Below are 17,844 nucleotides of genomic sequence, written 5' to 3'. Positions count from 1 at the left end.
TAACTAGTAGGTGGCGGCTGCTGCACAGGACAGCCTCACGTAACAAAGCATTATCTGGTCCAAAGGTCCACAGTGCTGAGTTGGAGAAATCATTCCAAGAAGCTGAGTACATCCTACCATTATTAACCAAGGAAAGAACAGTTAACCATTTACTGCTGCTATGAGCTCAATTAAAACCTAATGATTATATTTTAATCCTAATTTTATCAACTATATCTGATTATTTAAAAAGCAAATATTTATTTCTAGGCCACCTTTTAATTATTAGATATTCCCAAGGAAATGTCCTAAAATTTTCAGTCTCACAAATATAATTTCGCAGTTTTTATTGGAAGCTTGAGTAATGTGTCTAACTGCTTTGGTCAGAGCCTAAGTAGTGGATGCCAAAACAAGACCACAACCATAAAGCTACCAGGTTGAGAGGCAGCGACGTAAGTTAAACCATCAGACTGGGACATGCCTGAATTTACTTAATGTTCATATTTACAATATAAAAAATTGATTAGATTATTTTGTAGATGTTGTAGTTAGGTCGACATAACTACTTTTAAAAACAACTATTGCTAATGATAGCTTTAATCCATTCCTTTAATTCATTCAGGTGTTTGTGACGTACTGTTTTAGCACTTTATATCCATTATTTCTTAACTGTCAGAATCTTTCTACAGGTTACATCTTTTTTACACATACATGAACCGAGGCTTAGAGATGTAACTCTTTGAGAACACACAACCAATGCTTGAACTCAGGTCTGTCTGACATCAAGATCTCTTCTTTTTTCTGCATGTTAGATATTGTAGATTAGATTTATTTTTCTTAAATTGTTTTCTTAACTTTTCCTTTAGTTGACAAAATATAAATATAGTTAGTTTTGTGTCATAGCTTACACATTTTCATAAAAGTGCATATTCTGTTTGTAAAGAAAATTTGGACATTGAGAGACAATTATTCCTATTTTTAAAATAGCAGGAGGGAAGAAAATAATATTTTCTATAATGATGCAATAAGATTCAGTTATTGTCATTTGGACTTACGTGACTGGTGTATCTGGGCACACACAGGTGAGTTTAATAAGATCTGCTGGCTGCCCAGCTGGTCTCTCCTGATTAATGAAGAGTGCATTTGGAACATTACAGCTGCACTCTGTGAGTTCATGAATGCACGGTTGTAATCTATGATTTCAAATCACCTAGTACATTTCAATCAAAACCAAAATTGGCTTCCTTACAAAAAATTTTCAGTTGCTGACATTGTAACATGTTGTTTTAGAGTAATTTTACAAATATTGTTAAGTAATTAAAATTGTAGCAGTTAAGATTTTTAAACTACAGCTGAATTCAAATGGTTACTAAGGTCCACAGAAAATTATTTGTCTGACTTCATTGGTATTTCTATTTTTTAAAAAAGTTTGTCAATGGGCCGAGTGCGGTGGCTCAAGCCTGTAATCCTAGTACTTTGAGAGGCCGAGGTGGGCGGATCATGAGATCAGGAGTTTGAGACCATCCTGGCCAACATAGTGAAACCCTGTCTCTACTAAAAATACAAAAAATTTAGCAGGGCGTGGTGGTGGGTGCCTGTAGTCCCAGCTACTCAGGAGGCTGTGGCAGGAGAATGGTGTGAACCCGGGAAGGCGGAGCTTGCAGTGAGCCGAGATGGTGCCACTGCACTCCAGCCTGGGGGACAGAGCCAGACTCTGTCTCAAAAAAAAAAAAAAAAAAAGTTTGTCAATGACAGGCATATATGTATCTAATGTTAGTACTATTAATTCTTTCCATTTATAAAAGTAGAATAAAAAACAATGTTAGAAGAATTTTAAAATCACTATATACTTATTCAATATTTTGATAGTATATCTTTCTAATTTACTTTTTCTATAACATGTCCAATTCTGAGACATTATTTTTATTTTCTTCAGTATGTTCATAGAACATCCATCCATCCATCCATCCATCCATCCATCCATTTATCCATTTACTGTTTCATTAAATGATGAGACCAAGATATGTCTTAGCTCTGCTACCAACCAGCTGTCAGCTTTGTGGTCTTATTCATTAATTTATTTGCTTTGTTTTTTGCAAAATATTAAAATATAAATACAACATTATCTTCTTAAGAAATTCATAGCTTTTTGAGAAAACAGACAGGTAAATAAATCCACCAGTATAGCTTTAGCTGTAGCCTTAACTTTTTCTGTGGGAATCAGGAACTGCCCCACAGAGATGGTGAGAGATAGATGTAACATTGGGTAAAGGTTGCTATAGGAGTTTTCAATTTCATGATTTCTTCTGGACCTCCCAATTAAGTGATAAGAATCTAGAGTAAATCAGTTTTGATTAATATTTATTCCCCATTGTTTCTCCAGCTAGATAATATTACAATTTTCCATTGGCCTCTAGTTCCCAATCTAATAAATAAGGACATAGGAGAAATCTGATGACAGTGGTTTCACCAGATTAAGTTCTCTTTTCCTCCCATCACTGAAATTTCTCATGAGGTTGATTAAAACTCAGAGTTGTTCTGCTGTTCTTAATGTGTGGCTTGCATCTGAATCATGACTTCAAGAGCTTATTATCATTTAAGAATAGCTTCCCCATCTCCAGCCTCGTTGTCTTGTTCAAGGAATGAAAAAGGAGAAAGAAGTCAACAGACTGGCATTGGAAATATAAAAGTTTTCTAAACCCATTAGGTTTCCACTTACGTTTCATTGGCAAAACTGCACCATACAGCCAAATATATTTGTATGGGAGGCTTGGTAACAAAGGCTTCAAAAAAAATTGACCACATTGTTGCTCCAAACAAAAATAAAAAATTGTTTTGTAGGGAGGAAGGGGAGAAAGGATACTGGGTAGGTAAATATCAGAACCCACAGGGTGGATGTAATATATAGAATGAAACTGGAATCCACTAAAAAGAAATAGGCTTCATTGATGTGTGCTGAGTACCTCAAGACATTATAAACTTGCCAACAAATTTTGGAAACCTCACGGCTGACTTTTTCTCATCTCTTTTTCATATGCCCCCAAGTGATTGTTATATGATATGGAGTGTTAGGATAATGGAGGTGTGTGTGCACGGGGGTATTATAACCATGGTGTCGATGTGCCCTTTGAAACTAGGATGGAGACTGTAGATAACTTTGGTTTTGGTTCTGAGAGGTCGCATGCTATCAATGAACAAATAATTTGTGAGCCAGACTTGGCAATAAGGATGAAGTAGGACACCTTCTCCATTTTCTGACCCTAATCGATGTGGCCTGTGTGGGGCAAAAAGAGCCTTCACATGAGAAAGCTGCAAGTAAGACAGTGCCCTCCATAAATAGTCAGATTTTACTGGTCATTAATTTGTAAACTTGCCAGTAAGAAAAAAATGTTGTGGTAAGACAAAAACAAATGCAAAGATACAGAAGGAGATAAAGTGAAGAGAGAGGTTTCAGGTTTTAATGTAAAGATGGGTTATTAAATTTGAGTGGTGAAGAAGAGTAAGAATTTAGGAATAGCAAAGAGGTTTCTAGATTGAGAGACTGGATGGGTGGTAGTGTATTTATTTAAGATTGAGATTACAAGATACAGTAGAGTCTTTGGAAGAAATATAAGAGCTTTGATGATTGGAGATGATTGAAAGATTTAAATGGCTCCTAGTGAATATTTCATTAAACTTTGGAAATACAGATCTGAAGCTTTAGAAACTATTAAGGAAAGGCCATATATATTTCAGAATTATATGTCTATTAGTTTACTAGGGCTGCTGTAACAAATATCACAAGTTTTTGGCTTAAAACAATTGATCTCATAGTTCTGAAGGGCAGAAGTCCAAAATCAAGGTGTCAGTCAGCAATACTCTTTTGAAAGCCCTAGGGAAGAACCCTTTTTTGACTCTTCCTAATTCTGGTGATTGTTGGTAATCCTTGGTTTGTAGACCTATCACTCCAATTGCTGTCTCTGTCTCTCCCACGACATTCTCCCCTGTGCGTTTTGTTTAAATTTCCCTCTTCTTATGAGGATACAAGTCCTTGGAATATGGTTCCCCCTCACCCAGTGTGGCCTCAGTGTAACCTGATTACATCTTCAAAGACGATATTTCTAAATAATCATCTTCATAGGTATGGGGAGTTAGGATTTCAATATATCTTCTTACAGGACACAATTCAACTCGCCAAATATGTGTGGCAAAAGAAGCCTCAAAAACAGATGTGCTCACTTAGACAGAAATGTGAAATAAGAATAGGACCAGTGATGGCCTCTTGAAGGTGTCCCACCGTTGAAAGGAGAGAAAAGTAATAAGAGAGGAGATAAAAATATGACATGGTCAGAAAGATGAAACCATAATCCAGAAAAGTTGTGGTTTAGAAGCCAGGAAAAGCCAGTGTATTACGAAGAAGGGAGTTGACAAAAAGATTAAAAAACCTTCAGGGACTTCAAGTGCATAAGTACCGGAAATAGACTACTGTATCTTTTTAAAGATGGAGCAGAAGAAGGCTGGGAGAAGAGAGACAATTTAAGAGAAGAGAGATACTGCAGTGATCTAGAAAGATCATGATGGTTGTCTGAACCAGAGTAGTGGCAGTGAGAAAAGAAGACTGGGCAAATTATTGAAGTACAATCAAAAGGAACTAGTGCTGGATTTGATATAGAATAGAAGGAGTCAAGGGTGACTTCCAGGATTTTTCTTTGGGAAACTGTAAAACTGGGTTGACATTTATACAGATAACACAGCAGGTCCATAGAGAGATGATGATTTCAGTTTAGACAAGTTGATGCCATATCTGTGTCATTTTCTAGTTGAGGGGTATAGTGTGCTGACAAATATAAGTATTGAAAATTCAGTCATTGGGTCTAAAAGTAGATATTTGGGAATCATCTAAAAAGAAAGATAGTAATTGAAACTATGAGGATGGGTGGCATTATCCAGAGAGAGAATATACACATTTATATGTAGATTTATCTAAGAACATACGTGACACACACCGAAGGATAGATGGAGGATGAGGCATCATCAAAGATGGCAAGGAGAGCCAGCAAAAGAGGTCAAGAGGAAAACCAGGAGAGTGTTATGCCAAGACAAGAGATGTCTTCATGTTGGCAGGGTTGTGAACAGTATGAAAGGCTGTGTAGATGTCAACTAGAAGGATTGAGGTGAGTTGGAAAAATTAAAAATAAATAGAATATTTATGTGCATGCGTGTGTGTGTGTGTGTGTGTGTGTATTGTCACTTTGATGAATTAAAATCAGGTGGATGCAAGACTAAATAAAATTCTTGGCTGGAGAACTTTCAATCATTTGGCCATGACAGAAAGAATGGTACCTAAAAGTGAAAATGACCGAATTGAAAGTAAAGTTTATTGGCATACATGAAATTGACTAAAGAATGTATGGTATTTAACATCAGTGGGGAAAATCCAGACAAGAGGGAAAGTTCAAAGATAGAGGAGAGAGAATCATGATTAAGTTTAGCTCGAATGGGTCAATTGGCTTTATACAGGAAGATGGCCACCTTTTCCATTGCATCAGAAAGTAAGTGGGAAAAGAATGTTAAGTAGAGATAGATGAAAACACCGTAATAAGCCTACAAATTAGGGAAGGGTGAAAAATAAAATAATTTGAAGACATTTATTGCCTAAATTTCAAACGTTGTTTTTTTGCTACTTAGAAGGAGCAAGTCGATCCTGTTACCTTTTGTCTTTTTCTTTTTTACTTCGGACATTTTTTGCTGCTAGTTTCCACCAGAGAAGCTCTCTTTTATGCGGTCTCTCGCCTCCCCCCACAACCCGGATCAGAACACTTCCTGACAGCTGAGTCATGTCACTGGAAAGCTACTTCATATTCTTTTTCCCCAGGGAAAGGGGCCAGGGAGCTTTCACTGGGCACCCCAGGGACTACAGCTCACAATTCCTGCCAGTGTGACCACGATCAAGGGTTCTGACATACAGTTCTTGTTTCATGATTTGTATACTCAAATATTTTATTAAATATGATTTCTTTTGCTTTTGTGCAATCTAATGCAAATCAGATTGGATGAATATTTTATATTATTCCTGTAATCTGCAGTATAATTTCCTTTTAAATATTTTTCAGATAGGTACTTTCTAGGGTTTTTTTTTTTTTTTGCTTTGCTATTTTAGTTTTTTCTATTATTATTACAAGTTATACTGTTGTAATTAAACATTAAGTACACTTGTGGATGAAGGCGTGGGTGTCTTTTTCTTTTTCATCCACAGTACAGGTTTCAAATGGTTGTATGGAAAGCTTTGGATACCCATACTTAGGGAACATTAAAAATGATTTTATTTTGGTTGGCTCAATGGTGATCCAAAGAGGGGGTTGTGGTAGTGGTTTCAATAAAACTTCACAACCAATGGGAATCTTTTTTGAGTTTATGTGGAGTGCCCTTAAAGCTGGAAATAATCCTGTTGGCTAGGACTCCAGAACTGTACAGATGAGAAAAGGATGCAGGAAATTCTGTTGTTTACACATGTGGCTGCAACTGAGACACTGGCGCAGCCCAGCAAGCCCAGAGGGTAAGAGTGTTTAATAACCTTGTGGTTTTCTATTTAATTTTTATATTTTCCTGCTGAGGCAGAGCATATGTTGTTCTCGGAGCAAAGACAGTTGCTTACAAGATGCAGAGCAAAACTACTGTAGAGCTGGGAAGCAGAAGGATTTGGAGTTTCTTTTTAAAGTGATTCCTTCCTTTCCCCTTTCATTTTTCCACTGTGGGTGTTATTATCCTGACAATTTGTCATACATTTCCTGTCTTTAAAAAATAACTGTATACTAAGCAAAACTCAGGTAAGAATTTCAACTCTACATTTAGACAGTAATAATATATGTTGATATTAAAATTTTGTTTCATTGTTCCAAATGAATGTGAATTAGTCATTGTGTTTGAAGTAATCTATATTCTTACAGTAAAAAAGTAAAATTGTTATGGAAACCCTCCTGTCTATGCCTCATGTACCTTGAATTCTTTTCAATTGTTGAGTCTTCATGCTAAATTCTTGTATTCGTTAATGGAAAGTATATTTCAAACTTAGCACGAATATTGATTTCTTTACATGTTACCTGTATAGTGTGGAAGAGACAGGGATACAGAATAAAATAATAAAATCCTGTGCATAATAAAAAATAATGCTTAGCTATATAGAAATAAATTATAAAGCTGAAAAAAATCTCTGGAAACCTTTGGGAAGCATTTGCTTATGTTTTCTGCAAAGATAAATTATCAATGGAATGTCAAGTGAGTACATTTATTAAATATAAATATAAGAAAGATTCTTCAAAAAATATAATTAGAAATATGTCAGTAACATAGGACCAAAATATATAAAATATTTATTGATATTCTTATTTACATCAATACCAGTTTTTCCGTTTTCTAAAATAATGTGAATGTGTTTTTGCTAATCATTTTCGTGGGAAATGGTGTTATCACAACTTTTGAGTAAATATTCTCTTGTTAGTAAAATATGTTATTGTCAATAAATATTTTTATATATCCGGTAAATATTCTTGAATTCTATTTCATATTTTAATGAAAGCAATAAATTAGAAAGAAATATTTATAAGTTAGTGATACAATATCTGTGTAGGTTTGTGTGACCTATTTGAATATATTCAGAAAAATGCTTTATGTGAATTGTTTTATTTTCCAAAATATCGTATGTTCTTATGAAATCATAGATCATTTCATTGTCTCTCTTTTGCATCCTTCATATGTTATCATTGGATTCAATAATTGCTTGATCACTGGGACATTGTTTCTAGGCCTCACTATAGGCTTGGCTTCAAAATAATTTATGAGTGCTTTATCTAATTATTAGAGCCACAAAACAACAGCTGTAATTTTTAAAATACAAGAAATGATCTCAGGTCATCGTATCTCTTATGCTGATATTACAAGACCATTGAATTCTGCCATAATGCCAAAATATTCAGAAATTCCCTTTTTAGTAGGTATGTCAGTCCTAAAGAGATGCCAGAGGCTTTAAAGAAAAGTTCAACTTCTTGAACTGAGTCTTGAAAAACTAGTAGAACTTGGATAGGTGCTGAAAGCAAGAGGAATACTCTACTTTGAAGAAGTAATTGGCAAAAAGGGTTTTGAACACGAATTAGCATATAGCATAAAAGAATGGTGAGTAATTTATCTGATTAGAGCAGAAAAAAAATATACCTTTGTGAGTATCAGACGTTGTACTCAACACATAGAGCAGGAAAAATTGATAGAGCATCTTAACATTGCACACAGAAAAATTTGGCCTTTACATATCATGCAAAAGGGACAATTGCAAGTTTCTGAAAAGAGGTGGAGTATCTATGCCTCTTTTCATCATCTTTACCATCATCATCATCATCATCATTTTGCCAACACAAAATAGCATTTTCTGCATGCAAGATGATTTACATACATATCCACAATTTTGATAGCTCTGCAAGAAAATGAACATTATTTTACACATTATTTTCATTTTGCACTTGAAGAAACCTGATGTTCAGAAATGTTCAATGATTTGCTTAAAGCCACAGATAAAGAAAGTGAGGGAACCAGAATTTCAAATAATGTCTTTCTGGCTCCAGAGCTGTTTCCACTATGTTGTGCTGGTATTAGAGAATGTGAATCTGGCAGAAGTCAAGCAGAATGGTTTGAAGTGGACATTGGGATTTTAGGGTGCAGGGAGGAGATCGTGAGACAACAGTCCAAAGATCCATTCCAATATTCTATAAATCCAGACGAATCACCATTCTATCAGTTGGGCCACCCTTTTCCTTTGGGAATTGAGGGAAGAGACTGACACTGCAAATAAGGGGTAATTTTTACATTTAAATTAGTGGCTCTCAGATTCAACACTTAAGCTTTTCTCTCTCTGACATTTTCTTAAATCTACTTAGAGAAGGTATCTTTTGCATTCTCAGAGAAAATGTCATCACTGATTTGCCTTGAATATTACCTATTCACAAATGAGATGTGTGAGGTGGCCAGGAATAACACTGGGGATACACTGACTTTCCTCTGTTTCTTTTTGCTACGTGGTATCAATGAACACTCAGCGAGCAAATACTCTTAAAACTATGGAATGACCAAGTTATTATCAAATAAAGGCATTGTATAAGTTTCATTTCAATGGGTGAAAAGCATATATAAAATTCACATTGTAATAGATAGTGTAAAATACAGTATATTCACAGTAAAAGAGAATAGAACTTATTTATTAACATGTTTTTCTTCATATATCCAAACCTTAAAGACATTACTTCTTCTCAAAGTAGAACTAGTATCTGGGATAACATTCATTTTCTTCTTTTTTTTCAATGAAATAAAAATTATAGCTTATTTCATAACAATGAGTATTTTTTTCAATGTATACATGATGGTAACTATGCTATCATTTTATAAACATACTGCCTACTAGCTTAGAAGCATACTATCATTAAGTAGGCTTTACTGAAGGAGTATCTTTTTGCCATACATGAAAACAGATGAGGATAGTTGAAATGCAAAGATTTGGTCACTGACCTTGAGATTTTATTTTTGTACAGGTCTAGGTTGCATTCTAAGAATATATTCTATAGAAGGCATTTTGTATAACTAGTACTCCATCCTCAGTGCCCTAACTAATTGTAGGTGCTCAATGGAGATTGAGTGTGAGCTTGAGATCTTGATTGTAAAACGGAAAACTAGATATTGTATTGGAGGTTGTGCTCAAGGCCATTTAATTGTAGTCATAGCTTTGCAAACGATTGTTAACATTATTATATACTTAAATATTATCTGAGTTGATTTATATTTAATGATATTTCCTAAAAGAATTGCTGTTGTGTGTCATAAATATATTAAAATATTTGATGTTAAAATTTTGATAGAAGGATTTTCTTGGTAGCTAAAGAAAAAGGTGTCCTTAATATTGAGGAAAAAAACATATGCTCACTGAAGAATTTATAAATGTATCTTATCATAGTGTCTGTTTCAGATTTGTAGAATTAAAGCTTCCAAAAATAAAAGTGGGATTTTTAGTCACTGACTTGGGAGCATATGTTTCTAAGCTGCAGTAAACGTTTGGAAATATAACACAGGTAAAAAGGCAATAGTTCCATGAAGAAAAACCTGTAGCAACTTTAGACTCATTTTTATTTGGAAATAGTTTTGAGAGTGTTTCATACAATCTTTCCTTTCCTCCCTTAGTGAATTTAGGATTGTGAAGGCATTAGGTGAAAGATTACATTTATGACCTCTGCAAAAGATCAAATAGTCTTATTAGTCAGCCTATATTCATGAATTTTCTATCTTCTTTTGGCATAAAGGGTTTTGAAGAAGGGTTTCTTCTCTGGATGAGAAGAAAATGCATTTCACAATAAAGCAAGAAAATTATAAGGTGCTCAGTGGGATTATAACATTTGGTAGCACAGGAAAAAAGAGAAGGATGTGGAAGTGCCATAATCCATTGGTGTTTCATATAATTCTAGAAGGTTCTGTTTATAACCGGTTCCTAATTTGGAGATAGAATAATCCCAGGGATTGTCTGAGAGTTCAGGTGAGCTTTGTTCTATCTCTGTTTTGAAATCACTTTACAGGTATTGTCAATGGTAGGAATGAGTTGGGTCAAAGCAACTACTTAGAGTCCCTGCCATCCTATTTTTGATACTGCCCAGGCTTCTTCATTCTTTTTGTAATAATGAAGCTTAAGTTTTAGAATTTATGATTGCATGGATTAAAAACATGGATGTCGCAATTATGTCGTGCTACAAATGGCCTCTAAAGGTGTTAATGCTATATGAATTTACATGCTGGCTTTTATGTTTTTGGTATGGGACTAAATAAATTTGACCTGATAATGTAGATTAATGGGAGAAATTCCAGTATTCATGGATTAGAACTAGGAGGACTATCTCAGATACAGGCTTCTCACAGAAGGCCGAGGCCTAAGCATAAGTGCCGAATGCAAAGCTCTGCTCCTGGACCTCACATGGTCCATTCATTGTCTATGGTTGGCTGTCATTGTTTACTCTGTGGCTATAAGTTTCTTCCATATTACTGAGCAGGATGTTTTTCTGAATTAATATAAATGACACATTCAAGAAGCATAGATCTTTATCCAAAACGATATCAGAAGTAGAAATAGTGCAGAAGACAAACTCCACCTCCCATCTGCTGATTCTTTTGATACCCCTTGATTCTCTTATCTCTGAAAGGGATACACGACTTTGTTCTCCCAAATATCCTATCCACTTTCCACGCTGTTTCAAAAGTATTTCTGGCCAAATAAATGTAAATCTTCATCTTTTGTAGATACAGATAATCATCATAGGTGTATTTGTGTATTATTTAAGTACTTGGAAGAATAAAGTTGCTGATAGCAATTAAAGTGGTGTGATTGCGGTTAACCTCATTTAAAACTATTTCTTTATTAATTTTAAAAGCCTATAAGCATTTAATATGCAAAAGCCACCTTCTTTAGAGAAGACTGACTTACTTAGTGGAACTTGTAATGCTTGCCTTTTGGAAGAAAAGGAATAGTTCTAAGTCACTCTGTTTTAGATTTATCCATTTAGTAATAAATGTCTACCATGTCTCAGACACTGTTCTAGCAATGGAAATGGAGATGTGAATAAAAGTAAAACCCTTTTCTTTACATTAAGCATATAGTCTAGCTGGTAAAGCAGTAGAATCCATACATACTATATAAATATATATTAAGTCATGATAAGTACTTTGAAGAAAAAAAGAAAATTCAGGCTAAAAGGGAATAGAATATGCACGCGCTCTTGAAATGACCAGGCTCTGTCCCTTCTGTTAGGGTGAAGGATGTAAGATACCTAACCACGAGGAATCTTGGCAGAAGAGAGGTATAGGCAAAGGAAATCACATGTGCTAAAGTCTTAAGTCAGAAGAATGTTTGTCCCTTCAAGGAATGGCCAGATGGCCGGCAGCTGCTGGGAATGAGCAAGGCAAGGAGGCACAGGCAGAGGCAACTTTGGGAGGCGTAAATCCAGCTTAAGCTTCAAGATATTAGGGTGGTGCAAAAGTAATTGCTTTTTTTGCCATTACTTTCAATGGGAAAATTCACAATTACATGGTCACCAACCTAATATTATTTTACTTTTAAAATGCCTCTTCATACCCCAACTTTAGGAGCCTCAGGTCGGGAAATCATGGGTCCTGATGAAAAGTTCAGAGATGATTTATGTTTAGATCATGAGAACATCATAAACTACAACCACTTTATTCTGAGTTTGATGGGAAGCCATTTGAATGTTGGGATCCTAGAAATATTGTAACATAAGTTGAGTGTTCAAAGCATCCACTCGGCTGTGCTGTGGAGAATATACCGGAGTAGGGAAAAGGTAGAAGTGGGGAGGCCAGATACCATACAATATTCCAGGCAAGAGACAGGGTGGTTTGAAGGAGATATTAGAGATGGAGTTTTTGAAATTCTGCATAGGCTGTATTTCATATTTTCCTGCCGGAACTGATGGAGTTTCCAACAATGATGTGCAGTGTGAAAAGGTAAAGGAATCAAGGATAATCCCTAAGTTTGGTCTGTAAACCTAGAAGAGTGAAATGTGCATTTATTGACACACAGAACACTGTGGAGGAACAGGTGTAGATGTGAGGGAAGTTCAAGTGTTTGTTTTTGAACATGTGAAATCTGAGATGCTGATTAGATATCCTTAGTGATGTTAAGTGGGCAGCTGGACACAGGAGCCCAGAGATAAAGGAACATCTCAGGCCAGAGATATAGATGTTAGGAAATTTCAGAAAATTAATGAATTTGAAGGCAAAGGCTTGGCTGCCTTCGCCCAGAGCAATTGCCCCAGCCTGAAGTCTCACTGTTGGAGCGCTTCCAGTCAGACGTGTGAAGCTGAGACAGAATGTGGGGCAGCTACCAGGGAGTAGGAGGAGAACCATGAGAGAGGATGCTCTCAGAAGCCAAGAAAGTGAATGATGAAATGGACAATCACATACAGGGCTTCTGATTGGTCAAGTAAAGCAGGAATTTCGGGCCTGGAATTGACCATTAGATTTGCAATATAGAAGTCACTGATTTCCTGTTTTTGTGGTGAACTAGAGTTGAAAATGATACTGTGACTTCAAGAGAAAATGAGATAAATGAAAATGTCTTTAAAATAATTTTTATTTTAAAAAATGCCAAAGACACGGAATGGCTGCTGGGTGGGGATCAAAATTTTTTTTTTTTTTTTTATGTTGAGGGTATTATAGCATGTGCATTTGCTAATGGGAATAGTCTAATCTAGAAAGAGGTACAAACTAGTTAAACAGGAGAGGAGTATATTTGAGGAGGCCTTGCCCTCAAGTGGATTAGAGGAAATTAGATAGAGCATACAAATGGGAAGTTTGGTATTAAGTACATGGAGTGATTCCCTATAAAACCAGGCAGAATAACATATGGGTATCCATTAGACACATAGATATGATAGAACCAGTGGATGGCAGTTGTCTTATAATTACATATCTTTTCTAAGTGAAATAGAAAAACCCCTGCAATCTCAACAGATAAGGCAGAGCTGAAGAAGATATGAAAATTTTGAAGATAGAGAATGTATGGGATTATTCAGTAGAATATTTGTGAATTAATCAGGAAAAAATATTAATTTCCCTCTGGTAGAGTTGGCTTGGCTACATTAAAGGCCCATATGAGGTTCAGAGTCAAGAAATTAAAGTGAAACCAGTTAGCAATGGGTGTGTTTTCTCGAAGCCTGATCAAGAGTGTAGGTGCAGACATGGAGCAGGAAGACAGCTGTAATTCACTGACATTAGAGTTCCTAAGCAAGTAGAGTCGAGAGAATGCCAAGCTTGCTCAGAGCAATTTGTATAAACTGGAGCACAGAATACGGAGGAGAGAGTGGATGTGAAGCCGGTGAGGAAGAGAGAAAAAGCAATACGATCCATTGACAGGAGGCCATAGCTGGGTCAAAGAAGAGAGCTATGGGGGCAATAGTAAAGGGTAATCAGAGAGGTGCTTATCATTGATATGGAAAGAAACGCTAGTGTGGTAATGGGATCTAGGTGCATAACCAGCCAGCGGGTGGGTGAGGTCATATTATTGGAATTAATAGGAACTGAGAGGTGAGGATATTGTTAACGACACTATATGCGAAATACTTTGGACATTAAAATTTTTCTTGTCCCTGAAAACGTATTTAACTTCTCCTAATCTATTAACATAATTGGTTTCATTAGATAAATGTTAATACCCATTCCCATGCCAAGACTCTACAGTGTTGTCAGTGATCTCATTTACTTTTCTCTCTGCTTATGTAACATTTTGATCAGTCCTACAGACTGTATTAAAGAAGGATCTTCAGCCAGGGATCAAAGCAAGACAAGGAAGTCTTCAAATACAGCAGATTACAAGCCCATAATTTTTTTATGTTTATCATTTTGCCAAAATTTTGGGTAAAAATAAAATTATATGTATTGATAATGTTAAGAAGACATGAATTAATACTATTTTTAGGTTTTTATTCACAGCTGCTATTTTAACAATGACATACATCTTTAAAATTAATAATTATTTTTTTCCATGTTGTCTAAACAGCTTTAAATATATTTTAATGGGATTTCTCAAAGCTTAGATAAGAATGTTCAGCAAACATGTCCAATTTTTAAAATGATATTCGTTTTATTTTTGTATGACTGTTGCAACATCACCTTTTCTGTATTATGTGGCCATGTGGAAGAGAATGAGAATGTCACATTCACTTACCTTTGAAAGCAGGCATAGCTACTTGGGTGTGCATTTTTATTATCAGTAGAATAGGTTTTTCAAGCATATATTTGCAAGTAATATTATTAGTAATTATCTTAATTTCCTCTATTTAGGAAACCTCTAGGTGTTAGAGACAGCAATATTGCCAAAACGTTCTGAACATGTTTGAAAAATATCAGAACGCAGTTTTCTATTTCTGTAAAATTATCTGTGGAAAAAGAAAAGTTCTTAAAGTCTTTTGGATGCTCTACAGCTATTTTTTCCAATAGAAATAGAATTCAAGGCCGGGTGCGGTGGCTCACGCCTGTAATCCCAGCACTTTGGGAGGCCGAGGCGGGCGGATCACGAGGTCAGGAGATCGAGACCATCCTGGCTAACACGGTGAAACAGCGTCTCTACTAAAAATACAAAAAATTAGCCGGGCAAGATGGCGGGCGCCTGTAGTCCCAGTTATGCGGGAGGCTGAGGCAGGAGAATCATGAACCCCAGGGGATAGAGCCTGCAGTGAGCCAAGATCGCGCCACTGCACTCCAGCCTGGGTGAAAGAGCGAGACTCTGTCTCAAAAAAAAAAAAAAAAAAGAAAAAGAAATAGAATTCAAGCAACAATTGCAATTTAAAGTAGCTACGTTTAAAAAGTTAAAAAATGAACATGTGAAATTAATTTTAATAATATTTTTGATTTAATCCAATTTTTCAGAAATATCACATCAAAATGTAATTAGTGTGAAGTTATTAATGAGATAGTTTACATTTTTACGTTTCATGCTGTGTTTAATTAATACTCACCGAACGTCACAATTTAGGCAACCCTCATTTCAGGTGTTCACTAACTATATCTGATAGGTGACTACCATTTAAGACAGCACAGGTTTAATACTCCAGAATATAAACGGTTCAAAAATATCTTCATAGCAACCATAGAATACATTTCAGGCATTGTATTTATCTCCTTGTTGAAAGGGGGAACACATATGAGTTTGAACGACCTTATCAAGGAAGAGAATTTACCTCACGTTTTCTGAACCAGTGTTCTCTGGGTTCTACTCTAGCTCTCATGTTATCATATTTACATACTTACGTTATTTTGATACTGAGAAGTATGTAAAAGACAGTGGCCTCTAGAAACAACTGGAACCAATATATTATCTGCTTTCTTTTTTTTTTTTTTTTTTTTTTTTTTTTTTTTTTTTTTTTGAGACGGAGTCTCGCTCTGTCGCCCAGGCTGGAGTGCAGTGGCGCGATCTCGGCTCACTGCAAGCTCCGCCTCCCGGGTTCACGCCATTCTCCTGCCTCAGCCTCTCCCAGTAGCTGGGACTACAGGCGCCCGCCACCATGCCTGGCTAATTTTTTGTATTTTTTAGTAGAGACGGGGTTTCGCCGTGGTCTCGATCTCCTGACCTCGTGATCCGCCCGCCTCGGCCTCCCAAAGTGCTGGGATTACAAGCATGAGCCACCGTGCCCGACCATCTGCTTTCTATAATTTAAGAAAATTTACTAATTTAAGAAAATTTAATAGGTGTGAAAATCAGGCAATGATAAAAATGATAAAATTCAATTTAGGAATCCACACAATTCTTAGTACTTTTTCTCTTCTTTTATAAATTAAATGCAATGTATAGATCTGGGAAATCATGAGATATTTAAGAAAAACAAGGAAAAAATAGAGTTTTTGAGGAAGATTCAAGATACGACGTTACAGGAATTACTTGGGAAAGAGTTGAAGAAAATATTTACATGATTGGGAGGCAAAATAAAAACCAAGCAAGCTTTGAGAAATATAAGAGTTTAATCTCGTCTTCCACTCTTTGCAGCTTTCCTTGCACATGGCGTCCATTTTCTGATTTAGGGACTGGAAAGACAGATCTTTTGAGAAACATAAACACTGAGTATTCACTTCCTGTTATTTTGACATTTTTAATCCAATTCCTTTACTTGTCTTTACTAAGACAAACAACTATGCCAAAATGAAAGGAAACAAATGAAAACGGATCCCAGATCAATCAGCAGTTGTGTTAAGGATTCTACTTTCTAGTTAAATTGTTTTTTTCTTTATTGCTACCTTCTCCTATGTCAAAGGATGAAAACCAGAAATATACACACTTAGAAAAAAAGATGATTGCAGAATTGGGGGCCTCTATGTCTGAATAAATTACTAATTTATTTTGGCTAACATGGAGAAAGTATGAGCAGGGATGAACGTTTCACTAGGATTTAAGCAACTAATCTTCAAATCAAAAGCTAACTTTTTTTTTTTTAAGATTCCACGTCTTTTCCTTCTCAAGATTACAAACTCATCTATAAGTTTCATATTATAGATGTAACTTTCCCAGTGAAATCAACATTTTGGATCTCACTATTATAAGAAGTAGCTTACATATTGCACAACCATTCTATTTTGTTTTTCAAGTAACATATATAAAATTGGATTACTTGTTTTATATTATATTAAGAAGGAAATAATTAGAACAAAACATGTGATGGATATTATTTTTATCTTAGAAGAGTTCATATAAATATAATGATTCTATAAACCAAATTACAGTGGCCAGGACAAAGAAGTCAGCATTTTGTCAATATATTACTAGCTGCTGTTCCTAAAATTTTTGGTGATATACTTGCATGTATTAACATTTCTCTTTGTTGCATAATAAAATAACATTTGGTTTTTGAATCATTCCATTGTTATTTCATTGCTTTTACCAAATTTTTTTTTTTTTTTTTTTGAGACAGAGTCTCACTCTTTCGCTCAGGCCGGACTGCAGTGGTGCTATCTCGGCTCACTGCAAGCTCCGCCTCCCGGGTTCACTCCCTTCTCCTGCCTCAGCTGGGACTACAGGCGCCCGCCACCGCGCCAGGCTAATTTTTTTTGTATTTTTAGTAGAGACGGGGTTTCAGCGTATTAGCCAGGATGGTCTCGATCTCCTGACCTCTTGATCCGCCCACCTCAGCCTCCCAAAGTGCCAGGATTACAGGCGTGAGCCACAGCGCCCGGCTTACTACACATTTTTATTTCAGTTTTTCTGAAGATTATGAAGCTCTTTGGCAATAGAAAATGATAGGTTTAATGCCTTTATAGTACAATATACTAACAAATATTGTTTATTTAGATACAAAATGAATTTTA

General features: G+C 35.7%; 1 protein-coding gene across 4 annotated transcripts in view; it reads left to right on the top strand.

The window, feature by feature from the left end:
* The window catches only part of CCDC102B (coiled-coil domain containing 102B), a 340,875-nt gene that overhangs the window by 72,190 nt on the left and 250,841 nt on the right, over nucleotides 1–17,844 (top strand). The window contains exon 1 of one of the 4 annotated variants that reach the window (XM_055296854.2): nucleotides 6,413–6,514. The exons of the other annotated variants lie outside the window; for them this stretch is intronic. The gene's annotated coding sequence lies outside the window, so the exon portion shown is untranslated. Of the gene's footprint in view, nucleotides 1–6,412; nucleotides 6,515–17,844 lie in introns of those variants that run through there. 4 annotated transcript variants of the gene reach the window in all.

This window comes from Symphalangus syndactylus, chromosome 1 (assembly GCF_028878055.3).
Source record: "Symphalangus syndactylus isolate Jambi chromosome 1, NHGRI_mSymSyn1-v2.1_pri, whole genome shotgun sequence".
In the NCBI taxonomy this organism is placed as follows: domain Eukaryota; kingdom Metazoa; phylum Chordata; class Mammalia; order Primates; family Hylobatidae; genus Symphalangus; species Symphalangus syndactylus.
This window is presented reverse-complemented; position numbering and strand designations above follow the sequence as displayed.